A 12,402-nucleotide genomic window follows, 5' to 3' on the forward strand; every position below is an offset into this window, starting at 1 on the left:
GCAGATGTAGATATTCATTTGATGGTTTCATGCTTGACAAATTTAGAATAAACGTGCAGGCAGCAGTCAGCATCAATCAGTGTCATGTGGTGGCACAATTTGCCCAGCGTTGTCACGGCGGGTTGGAGGTGTCTCAGCCCCTTAAGACACAGGTTTAAGCTACTCATCATTGAGCTTTATGAAAGCTCCCACACACTCCTAAAGCCTGTTCCGAGGGGCTTTTTGGGACATGTTTTTGATGGTAAAGCACAGATGGCGCCCCTGATTCACACCCCCGTGTTTACCAAAGCAGGGTTAACGCGAGGCCGAGCGTTTGGCCTACAACTTGATATTTTGTCAATAAAAGATTTGTCACCTACATAATAATTGTTGCCTTTGTGTTTTCCGGGTTTCGTTCCATCGTGTCCCTCTGTTCCACTAGTTGTTGGCTCCCCAGTGATCTGTCCATTCACACTAGTGCTTCCTGATGGCAGACGTGTAGAGCTACCGTTTGGTGACAGAAAGACCTTGCAAATATTGCCAGGTTAATTAAATGCAGAAACCAGTCCTAACAGGTTCTAGGTTATCATTAATCTCTTTATTGCACTGGTAGAATTAAATGATTAATTATCTCCAACCAGGAGGTTTTGTTTTTGTCTGCATTGGTTTATTATTTAGCAGGATTACAGAAACTGCACGACCAGTGTTCTTAAAACTGTGTGGAGGGGTGGGGCATGGCCCAAGGAAGAACCATTACCATTTTGATGTAGATCCAGTTTTTTTTTTTTTCTATCTGGATGAAGAAAATCTGGCATGTTTAGGGGACTGAATATATTGAGTCCCTGGATACCTGGATATATTGAATTTCAATGTGGTTTCATAAGAGGACCGTTGGGCCTTGGTGGAGGCATGTGCTCCCTTATCTAGTATTTCTATTGATTTATCTTGTCTTGTTTCTGTTTAACTGATCGACAACATGAGGAAAAATGTATTCATTAGTCTGCTGATTATTTTATTAACTAATAGAGTATTTGATTTAAAGAAAAAAATGACTGAAACTATTGACACATTTCAACAATTCATTTTCTGTTGACTGACTAATCGTTAATCTGATACTCGTTCCAGCTCTAGAACAGTGTGGAAGCTTTCTTTATTAATGACAATGATCCAAACTCAAACTCGCCTCTGCTCTTAACTCTCAGAGTTACAGACTTACAGATCTTCATGTTGACTCATGCAGTAGCAGGATAAACATATATTTCATGGGTGTAGATCAATGATGGTTGACCCCCCCCCCCCCCCCCCCCCCCTGCACTGGCTGATAAGAAGATTTTGAGGCCAGTGAACTGACAGCGTTTGTCCCAGTAATCCTATTACTCTGACTGCTGCCTTGCCAGACTGCTGCATCGGACAGAACCACAATCATCATCATTATCATCACTGAGGTCACTTTGCTAAACTGAGCCCATCAGCCCACCAGCCCACCAGCCAGTCCACATTAATAAACAGATTGCCTTCAGTTTGGACTGATCTGTGGGAAATATGCATCTGTCTACTCTAGAAACACATGACCAGGACCAAAAAAGCCATCTTTACTCTAATCTAAACTCAGTCTAGGCTGAATTAATCCTGATTGATAGCCAGACAGCCTCACTTGTTGAGCCAGTGAAGCACTTCATGAATAATGTGCAACTGTTTCCAAGCTGGAGAAAGATGGATCATGAGGCCCTGTTGCTAACTTCAGCTGAAAGGTCACATTAACCATGAATATCCTAGCAGAAATAATAATTACTACTTGGAGGGCTGACATTAATCTACCAGTTATTTGCTTGTCAGTTCATTGCTTTATCCATTAAGCCCCACCAAGGCCAAACAGTCCCCCTCATGAAGCCGCATTTATATTTGCATCTGCACCAAATTGCACAGAGTCATAACTAACAGTCCCCTAAACATGTCGGATTTTTCCATCAATATCCTTGAATCAGTATCTTAGAAATCAAGGGAAATGTTGAAAAGCGCCCTATCTGGCAGTGTTTTTTGCTTGTGGCTATGATTAGTTGATTATCAAATCAGGTTTCAAATCATTGTATGTCTGTTGATAAACTGACCTATAATCATCTATCGTCATTTGTGTGAACAATCACTGTCACTTGTTACAAAATGTGTATAATGAGACAAAGTTATTTACATAATCACACACAGAGAAAAGACATCAAAACCAGAGGTCAGAGATCATTAACACAAGATCAGCACATTTGAGAATCTAGTAGTGACTCTGACTGTTAATATTTATAAAATGCTAAATTCATTCAACAAAAATCCTAAATCAATACTTGCAGATCAGTTTCTGTAGAATAAATTAAACCATATTTTTTACCTCCTCCAAGGAAGTTATAAGTTCAGCCTTGTCTGTTCATTGGCTGTTTGTACACATCTTAAACTCAATGCTGATCATCAACCTCTTCCTATAAAGGACTGTTTATAAAGTAAAGAAACGATAAGGTGTAGGGAAGTGCAGTGTGGAATTTGGACACAGTTTATACCAAAATAGGTGGTGACGTTGTCGTAAACAACTGGAATGTTCACAACAACACCAACAGAAACTGGTTCTCCATCACCAGTCCGGGGTTCCGAGTCGAGCTTTGAATAAACAGGTGAACAGCTCTTTGTGCAGCAGCCTCTGGGATCTGTGGACCGAGTCCTGCAGCCACGGCTCATTGACTTCAGGTCACTTTTACCGTTTCAGAAAGAAACCTGCAACCAGCAGCACCACAGGCCAAGAAGACATCCCATTCCAAACATGCAGTCTAAGAAAGGGCACTGCACTGGTCACTATCAAACCTGTGTAGTTCATTTCGACACCAATCCAAATTCTTCTTTCACAGCCCCTCTTTCCACAACCACAACAACAATAATCTGATATATTGTGAGTCTTTCCTTTCATTTCAGTAACTGTTACTGACGTGATTTGCATTTAACCCACCGCTCTCTAATAATGGAATAACTTGGAGGAGGATTAAGCAAATGGGTTCTTTGTGTGAAGACTGCAGGTGTAGGTGTAGTCATGCTCTTTCCTGGTTTCTCTCCGGTAGTCAGGGCACGCCTGATTTGTTCCTCTTTTTTAAAAACATGTCGAAGCCCGTCTCGAGTTATAGTGTCTGAACTGAGATCAGATTAACACTCGTTGTGACATCACCTTCATTGGATTTGGGTTTTTTGTAAGTTAAGAAATAATGGGTAATATCCCCTTCAGTCTAATAGCGAGTGTCAGCCTGCTCAGGTTGTTCCTTTGTTTTTCTTCCGTGTCCCATGTGACTAACCCTGAGTAGCCACCGTCAGCGCTCAGGGACCGGCTGTGCTTTCCACTGCGCCTGTCAGTGAGTTACTCAGGCGTGGGTCCATTCTCACAGCAGAGGTGCAGAGTGCCTGCCTGGGCCCGCACCGGCCGGGCTCAGCTGCTTCCTCTGAAAAAGCTGCTTCATGTGGGGCTGACTCATCCCGCATCCCGCTTTCACCGGTTTCATCCGTGGCAGGTTTTCTCCGGCGATGTGCAGACACTCAGTATTCACCTGGGCAACGGTTGATCGGTTCTCCCTGTCAGTCACTATTAAGCCAGTCTGCGGTGTGAGAAGGGAAAGTCATTTCTGTAGAGAAGTCAGGGGAGCTGGTGCAGTGTCAGTGCCAGCTGCTTGTTCACCTGTCTAAGCAATGACTAAATAATAATTATAATGATAATTATACATTGTCTATACTGATTATCCTTTTAGGGTTGTGGGGGCAGCTGAAGTCAATCCCACCTTGGACAGGTCGAATAATAACAACTTTAAAACAGGAGGGACTTCATTTAAAGAATGCACAAAGTGTATCGTTATGCACAATAAAATTGAAAATGATGTGAGCAAAAGCCCATGTGGGGCCTAGACCCCTCGTGATGTCATCAAGGTAGACAGAAGACATGGCTGCATAGTACAGGAAATTCAGGGGTCTGGACACCGGTGGTGATCGAAGGGATCTAGAGGATGTTGACGATCTGATGAGATGAGTGGACTGGAGGTGACTGGGGAGGAGGAGGATGGTCACAGCGAATCATTGAAATGACAGTTGATGAGGGACGAAGAGGAAAAGTTTGACAGCAGCCACATGATTGGCTGATGGAGATCATGACAGTCGGGGATAAGCGGGAAGCACGAAAGAGAATTGTGGATGAATAAGACATAGAGGAATCTTCCTGACTGAACTTACACTAAGCTTCATTGATATCTGTATCAAACATTCTAGTTCCTCAGCTTTACGGAAGTCATTTCTTCTCTCGTTAAAGGGTTCACGGTGTTTTCATCTGACACAGTATTCTTTGCAACCTTTACACAACACTCTTGTGTGATGCCAGCATATGACTCCGTGTCCAAGGACAGGAGAGATAAGAGGATCTGCAGTGCTTGCCCCCGCCAAAGTATTGTTTTTGTTCTCAAAGTGTTGACAGTGCCCGGCTCAGTGTGTGACCCAGCATCCAACGGGGATAAATCATTAATGTCCCTTCCTCACTTTGCTCAATTTAGCATCTTTCGTTCGTGATGTGTTGTGAGTCCATCTGCAGGTGCTGAATTACATGTCAGAAAGACCAGCTTTGACTTTGCTCTTTATGCAACTAAAAATCACCACCACATAATAATAATAACAATAATTAGAAGAAGAATAAACATGCTGATCACAAATGAATTGCTATTAAAAAAACACAACAGTCTTTCAATCCTAATTGCATCAAACACTTTCATAATAAAAGCCCCAGTGGTTATACGCCACTGCAGCAGATTGCAGTCTGGCGTGTGACCCTGCTGTTTCGGAGAAGCCCCCTCTAAGCAGCCTTTTAAGCCGGCCCTTTTCCCCCGTTAGCGCTCTCTGTCCCACAGGACCAGACTGCTGCTGCTCACTGGAGGCTGCCAAAAGACTCCGGCTCACAAGTCCAATCCGTAATGTCTGCACTCAGGCGGAAGCCACTCTCGTAGACGGGCGCTACGGCGAGCATCTAAATGCACGCACACACGTACATAAACACACAGATGCTTCCCCCCCCCCCCCCCGTTTTATTTGCTTATCGAGCCGCCGCATCTCCTCCTTTCTCTCTTTTTCACACATGTATTCAGTCAAACAAACGCCTGACCGTTTCTGATGTGGGCCAAGGTCGTTGTTAGTGGTGTCTGTCGAGGTACTTGCCTCCTCATACACACTCTGCTGACTAACGATGAGACGTGCCAGTTTCCCTCCCGAGGTTTTGGGCCACCTCCCCTGTCACAGGAGTTACTCCATCCCCGGGTTTTGACCACGAGGCCAAGAGGCTTGTCTGAAAAATACCACACGCAGGCAGAGGGGGCAGATTTGGGAGCAGTTTTAGCGCCAAGTCTTTGTTCAATCAACGGAACATTCTAAAAAAACGCAGGTGCCTGATTGGTGATTTCCTTCTCCCCCCCCCCCAAAAAAAAATCAAGCACACACGCAGTTGGAGTTTAACAAATACATTTGCTAATTGCTTTTCACATTGGCTTCACGCTCTCTTTTGATTTCCAAGAAATCTTTTTTCCCCGGTGCTAAATGCCGGGCTGTTTTTCGCAGCTGTTGTGTTTCTCAGCTCCGCTCTGTTCCCAACAGTCATCTCTTTGTGAACTGATTTGAGAGGAAAAAAGCAGCGGAATTCCTCGGAGCTCCCCAAATCCTGGGAATTGTAATGAAGGGGTTGCTAGGTTGCGATCTATAGGGCCTATTGTGGACTCCTGTATGGATTCAATGGTAGGACAGGGTTCAACAATGACCCGCAACGCACACCCTGCATTCCACTGCTTTTCAGGATTGTTCAAGTGGACTGGGGGTTTTACCCAAAATGTCTTATTCCATGATTTGGTTTGCAAAACCGAAATCCGGCTTGTTTATTCTCTCTAGAAATAAACACAAACAGCAGGGGGGAAGAAAGTTGTCCAGCTTTTCGGTTGAAATCCCTCTGAAGACTTTCAAGTGAGAACCAAATACCATTAAGTGAAGGAGCGTTAGTGATGACTGGAAGACCTGCCTGTCATCACTACCTGTCAGTTTCCTCTGAGACTCGAGCCTCCTGCCACTCATGTTCTTTGAAGTTGGATTGAATTAGCATGAGCGTGTGTGATTTGGTGTCGAGGCGCCAAAGAAGACGTTATCAACCTTTTCATCAGACCTGTTGAAAACTCTGTGTTTCATAATAGTTTCTAAGTTTGGATCAGTTTTCCATTTATTTATTTACTTAATTTTGTTTATTTATTCAAGTTTGCCTCCCGATGGTAACAGAGCATCACTCCTTCCATAATTCATAAGCAACTATAACCTGCTTTAAAAAGTAGTTAGAAACCTGTTTTATAATCAGTTTTAATACTAAAAAAGAAAAGTTTTACCATTTTTCTATGTAGTTTATGCTCCTGATCTTCACTTGTATGCTTCTTTTATCTCTGTGAAGCACATTGAATGACCTCTGTGTGTGATAACATACACAAATATGTTCACCTTGCCTTCGAGATTAGACTCTCAATAGTGGAATAATGAAACTGATAGTGAATGAAGCTTAATGTTGGACCTGTGATCATATATCCAGTTAACATTGTCGCTTCATGAAGCCAATTTCAATGAGACGGTCTCATTTTGTATAACTGATCTAATAGTTACGCAGTGTAGAGGTGAACACATGAAGGAGCTTAAAGCAAATGAAGCCGTCTCCCTCAGCTCCCGATCACTGTCACATATTAAATAGTGATTTTGTTCGGCTTATCTCGGCCTGCTCTGATGTTCATAATAAAAAGAGAATGACCTCTCGTCTCCCCCAGTTTGATCTTGTCATCTATTAAGGCCGTTTTAAATTCATAACACTGGGATCAGGGCCAGCGCTCCGCTTCCTCATTTTGTGCACATGGCAACAGAAACATCAGCGCTCCATCTGACACGTTCATAATAGACCGCAGAGAGCAACGCCGACTGGAATTTGTCACGCTGTCTGGGGAGACTGATGAGTCTGAAATGCAAACACCCAAACTGAGGAGGATTTGAAATAAAGACTCTCTCTCTGTCTGTGTGGAGCCCGAACTTTGCTGGAGCACTGCAACAGCATTTGAGGTGCAGTTTTTTGAAGTTTTGAGACAAACCTTTGAGGAGCATGTTAGACTTTAGAGCTTATGTCAAATCGAGTCAAGACTGAGTGCGGTACAATAAAGAAAACATGAAGAGAGTCGAAATAATGAAATAAAATATAAATATAAGGCCTTGGATGCCTGTTCAATCCACATATTAGTCATACACTTTTCATTGCAGCTCATGCATTATTCCTAAAGTCTGTCTTCCTAAATCTCTCAAACACGATTCAGGCAAGTTCAGGGTCTAAAGCGGCAGACTCCAGTAAACTGAGCTCTTCTCTGGGACCCCTCCATGCCTCGCCTCGGGTTTACTGGGGGAACTTTAGTCATGAGCTCTTTGATTGTTTGTTCCTCTGTTGATACCAGGGGAAAATCAACAACACGACAATGCAAGTGCATTAAAAGCCTGAATATTTCACAACACTTTGCACTTAAGCAGAGAAAATATAAAAATTTCATACTTTGGATGAAGTTGCAAAATCCCATTTTGCCGCCGCAGAACACTGGCATGAAGTGTGAATTATAAAAGAGCTCAGTGTGAGAGTTGTGACACTGATGCGTTAGTAAAGGTAGCCGCTTGGCTGTGCAGGTGTGTTAGACTTTGTGGTTTGTGGGTCATCGGTGTATAAAGTGTGTCTCTTCTCACCCAGACTGGGATTAAACTGGTGTTTTGTTGATGTGAGTGTTTTTTCTCCAGATATCGTCTCTGGCTGTGTTTCAGGGCTGCACAGTTAAACAACTACTGTGAGCTTAGCAGCTAGAGGCCTGAGTATGCAGTACTGTTAGAGATGTGTATCAAGAACCAGCACTAAATTGGTACCGCCTCCTCATTGGTCAGTCTGAACAAATTGGGCTGCTTTTGATTATTTCCTGTTGCGTTCCGGGGTTCCACTTTGCGTTCCGCTGCTGCAAAATTATTACAGCCACGGCTTCAGGATTCGGGCAGACGGATATTAGACCCCGATGCCTTGTACAATGCAGGAGTATCCGCAGTGCAGTGTGTTATGGACTTTTCAGAGACACTGTCTCCTCTCTCTGAGCCGTGGTGCAGCTGTCTGTCATGTTTGGGGAAGTGAGGGAGCGTTGGCCAAGGTCAAAGGGTTCACTCCCCCTAGACGCCACAGATATGAGACTGCGTAAGCAATACTGTCTCCAGAACTAGAAAGTACATTCACTTGTTTAGGAACTAGCAAGCCAATGGACTAAATGATCTGTAAGTGTGACCACCGGAGATGATACTTGAGAATATGAGAGGACATCACGCACAGTTGTTGTATTGATGGATTCTGAGCTTCTCCCTGGCCAAGCTTCAATAAATATTTCAGCATAAGACATCGAAGGACTCCTGAACACGTTTCTTCACTGATGAGTGACCATTGATCAGCAGATTTTCCACAACACAGTGGAGATGCCAGGGGAGGATACTACTTATTGATAAGTATCAATAAGTATCTGCATCAATTAACAGTATTTGTATTGATAAAATCCTAATGATATCCAACCAATTAAGTATGTGTAAGAGTAACAATATATTTACCCATTTGCCAGTCCTCTATAATGCTACACATATCAGGTGATACACACACACACACACACACCAGAAATACGCACTCAACCAAAATGTCAATCATAACCTTTCACCCTATTTTGATGACATCAAATAACTGAATTAAAAAGTCACCAGAAACTGAACTGATTTGAGGTCAAAGGAGAAGTATAAGGATTTACTTTAGTAGCTGCTCCTTTGCCAGTGAATGCATTCAGTCGTCAGTTTGAGCAGACAGGTCGTCTGGCAGGTCGATGCCCAGAAATGATGATGCCGCTCAGCCTTTCTTTGAATTGCCTCATCTCATTATTCCCATCGGAGCAAACACTGCATCCTAAATACAAGTGGGTTTTCATGAGCATATAGTGCAATAGAGGGAAATGAAGCCCATCTGGATTTTGGATTCACGCTTTGACACTGATGGAATTTCAACACTGAACAAACTCACTCTGCAGCAGGAAATGTTCTCCATCCCCTCCTCTGTAAAGGCTGTGTAGCATTTCTCTCTCTCTCTCTCTCTCTCTCTCTCTCTCTCTCTCTCTCTCTCTCTCTCTCGTGTCTCTGTGGTGCATTTCCTCTTCTCCCGCTCTTTTCTCTCTTTAATCAGCTCTCTCTGGATCCACTTCTGTATAATTAGAGACCGAAGCGTTAATCACCATGCATCCAGGGCAGGGAGCCGGGCATTTCAAGCTGCCACGAGAGAACGTATGGAGACGCAGAGGAGGGAACGCCTGTGACAAACAACTGCTTCGTCAGTGTGCACACATTCACACACACTGTGGACACATCCTATTCACACAGAACAAATAAAGAGCCCAACTAGTCGTGTCCGGTGGGTTTTTGACTTGTTCATTATGCTCAGCTGCTTGTTGCATGGTGGTGGTAGTCTCGCTGTGTTAAAAGGTCACAGTTTGCAGGAGGTCCTTACACAACAACACCTCCTCAACTCCTCTCCTCCTGTCTCCTCCCATCTCCTCACCTCCCGTCTTCCCTCGTCTTCTTTCTTGTCTCCATGCTGGCAGTCATTTTGCTGTTATCCTCTGCTCCCTTAACATCTTGCTCTGGCTGGAGAGAAGACTATTCACTTTTACAAGTTCACATTTGGCAGAGTGCAATAAACATCAGAGTGGACGTTTGTTATTTTCGGTGCAACTCGGCTGGCTCCAGTGGGAAGTGCTGCTCTCTGCAGGAGTAGTGGAAAGAATAGCATGGACCAATGACCTGGGCTTCATTTGATTTGCTGTACAAAATGTAGCTTGGAGAGATTTGTAAATGAAATTAAATTGTTAAGTGCTCATAAATTGATTTCTTTTTAAATATCAAACGGCTATGTGAAAACACTGAGCTCAGCTCATAGCAATAAAATCTGCAATCTGCAACTCCAGTCAGCTTTACTGAGATTTGAATTGAGTTTCAGGGTCATCGCTAGTTTGAGGTTCATAGACTGTATAAAGATAAAAGGCATGACTGCTTGAATTCTCCAAATTGTAAGGAAGGGAGTTTCTATGCTTCTTATCTTATCTCCTTTAGCACAGGAAACACACCATTCCCTTCGAAAAAAGGAAAGGAAAAAAAGCCGTCCAGCAATTCATTGCTGCAGCATTATTTAAAGTGACACAGCATCTCTGGTGCACCTGGACAGACTCACGTGAACAGCTGTTTTATTCTCCTGCCAAGATCTGAATCCTCACGTTTTGCTGAGCTCCTGATTTCTTTTCTGTCACATCTGTGCAGTCAGGAGTCACAGTGAACAACAAGCATGTTGAACTTCAACATCATGATCAAGAATGAATACAGAAGTAAATATAATGATCATAACTACATAAAAAGCTTAGAGAGCTTAAAAGAAATATAAACATTATGATCGTATTTGAAGGTTTTCTTCACGTATATTCTTCAGGTCTTCATGGTCCTGATTTGGACCGTGTGATTATTTCCTGCTGTAGTTTGAAATTCCTTGTGTGTCACTTCCTGTTTTTCTGGTTTCCTGCTCTTCTGATTGGTTTCCCCTTCCTCATGTGTTTCACCTGTCTTTAATTAGGCCTCAGTTTGTCTGCTCCTGCTTCAGTTCAGCTTCCAGCTCTGTTGATTGTTCTTCAGAGGTTTTGGCTTCTTTCTCCTGCTGCATCATTTATGTATGGCAATTCCTATTTTTCAATATCCTCGGCAACTTACTGCCTTGGCTAATGTCCGTGTCCTTTTAATGCCAGTTGTACAATTTGTGTGTAAAACAGCTCATCCTCCAAACCAAGCTTTTCATTTCTCACCCCTTGGCTTCGGCCCTGCAGTGCCACCGCAGGCCTTTTTATAGCTGTTAGCTCGAGTTGAACCCAGCTTGACTTTTAAAAAGTGAAGCTGATGTGAGTGGACAGATCAGACCTGTGAAGAAACGTGTTCGGTGCAGACACGGCTGTTGTGAACCACTCAGCAAACAGAGCAGAGGCAAACCAGCGTCCTCGCTTTTTTTTTTTTACTTCAAATGTTTAATTCAGTGGGTGTATTTTGTTTGTGTGTCCTTGAGAAGCACCGATGTAGTTCACCTAGCGATTTAGACTTAAACTGGAAATCAGTTGGATTTGGGTGCTATGTTTTAAGTGTTGCTGTTTGTCTTTGTCCTCCATTTTCCTTGTCCTTCCTGTCTCTGGCATTCAGAGTTGAAGGAAAGATCTTTCTTCAGTTGGCTTGGCTGCAAATATTCAGCAGACTTTATCAGGGCTCATATGTGAGCTGCCGGTTTATTAGAAGGTGCTGATATATTAAAGTGCAGCGCAGATCATGTTTTAATGCTGACGGATGGTTCCCACTTCTGCCCTTAGTTCTATCATCGTGCCAAATGTGATCCGGACATACGCTCTGATCTGTCTCACTCCGTATGCAGTGTCACTCGTGTGTGTATGAGCACGCGCTTCTGCACTAAGGTGTAACAATTGGTTTGTTGATCAATAGAAAATTCATAAGCAAGATTTGAAAATTGGCGAATAGTTTAATTGTAACTTTCAGGGGAATGTTTCCCAAACTTTGCTCCTTCCAGCCACTCTTATATAAAGATTAGTTGCTTTTCATCATATGACAATGCAAGTTAATGGAATATATTTGGATTATAAATTGTGTAGGCCTATAAAGGTTGAGTACAAATAATCCACGACAACATAATTTCAATATTTAAGAGTTAAATAAAAATCCAAGACGTGATCGGCCTATCTTGAGTTTTTTTTTCAACGTGAACTCGTAATATAAACAAATATTTGATTAGTCACCCAGGTTTATCCTATGGACATTTAGTGTTAAACCTCTGCAGTCCAGCGCTCTCTGGTGGACAGATTAGGTACTGTCCTGGGGCTTCTTGTTTGACCACCCTCTGTGAGCATGAGCCTGATGGGAGGAGCTTGATCCCCAGAGACTCACCGGGTCTGGCTGCTCTGTTGTTCTCCCGGTCTTCCACTGTGTTTGGTTATTGTTTGCCTAAACTGTAATTTGTTCATGTATGTGAAATAAATTAATTTTAAAATATCTGTTTATGGATATGGATTTCTGTTCTGTGTCATCTTTTCTTTTGTGCATCATTGAGCTGGGTAGTGGGGGCTTGTCCACTATCAAATTACTACATTTCTTATGGTATAGTTTTGTCTTTGTTGTTGTTCCACTCTGTTTGGCTTGTGTTATTGCTACCTCTTGTGAAAATGGATATAAATTGATTGCTACTATTTCTGAATTTCCCTCGGGATTAATAAAGTA

The 12,402-nt window shown here is 42.9% G+C and overlaps 1 protein-coding gene across 1 annotated transcript in view; it reads left to right on the forward strand.

The window, feature by feature from the left end:
• The window catches only part of si:dkey-34e4.1 (carboxyl-terminal PDZ ligand of neuronal nitric oxide synthase protein), a 39,764-nt gene that overhangs the window by 14,926 nt on the left and 12,436 nt on the right, over positions 1-12,402 (forward strand). The gene's annotated exons all lie outside the window — the stretch shown is intronic.

This window comes from Pleuronectes platessa, chromosome 19 (genome assembly GCF_947347685.1).
Source record: "Pleuronectes platessa chromosome 19, fPlePla1.1, whole genome shotgun sequence".
NCBI lineage: Eukaryota > Metazoa > Chordata > Actinopteri > Pleuronectiformes > Pleuronectidae > Pleuronectes > Pleuronectes platessa.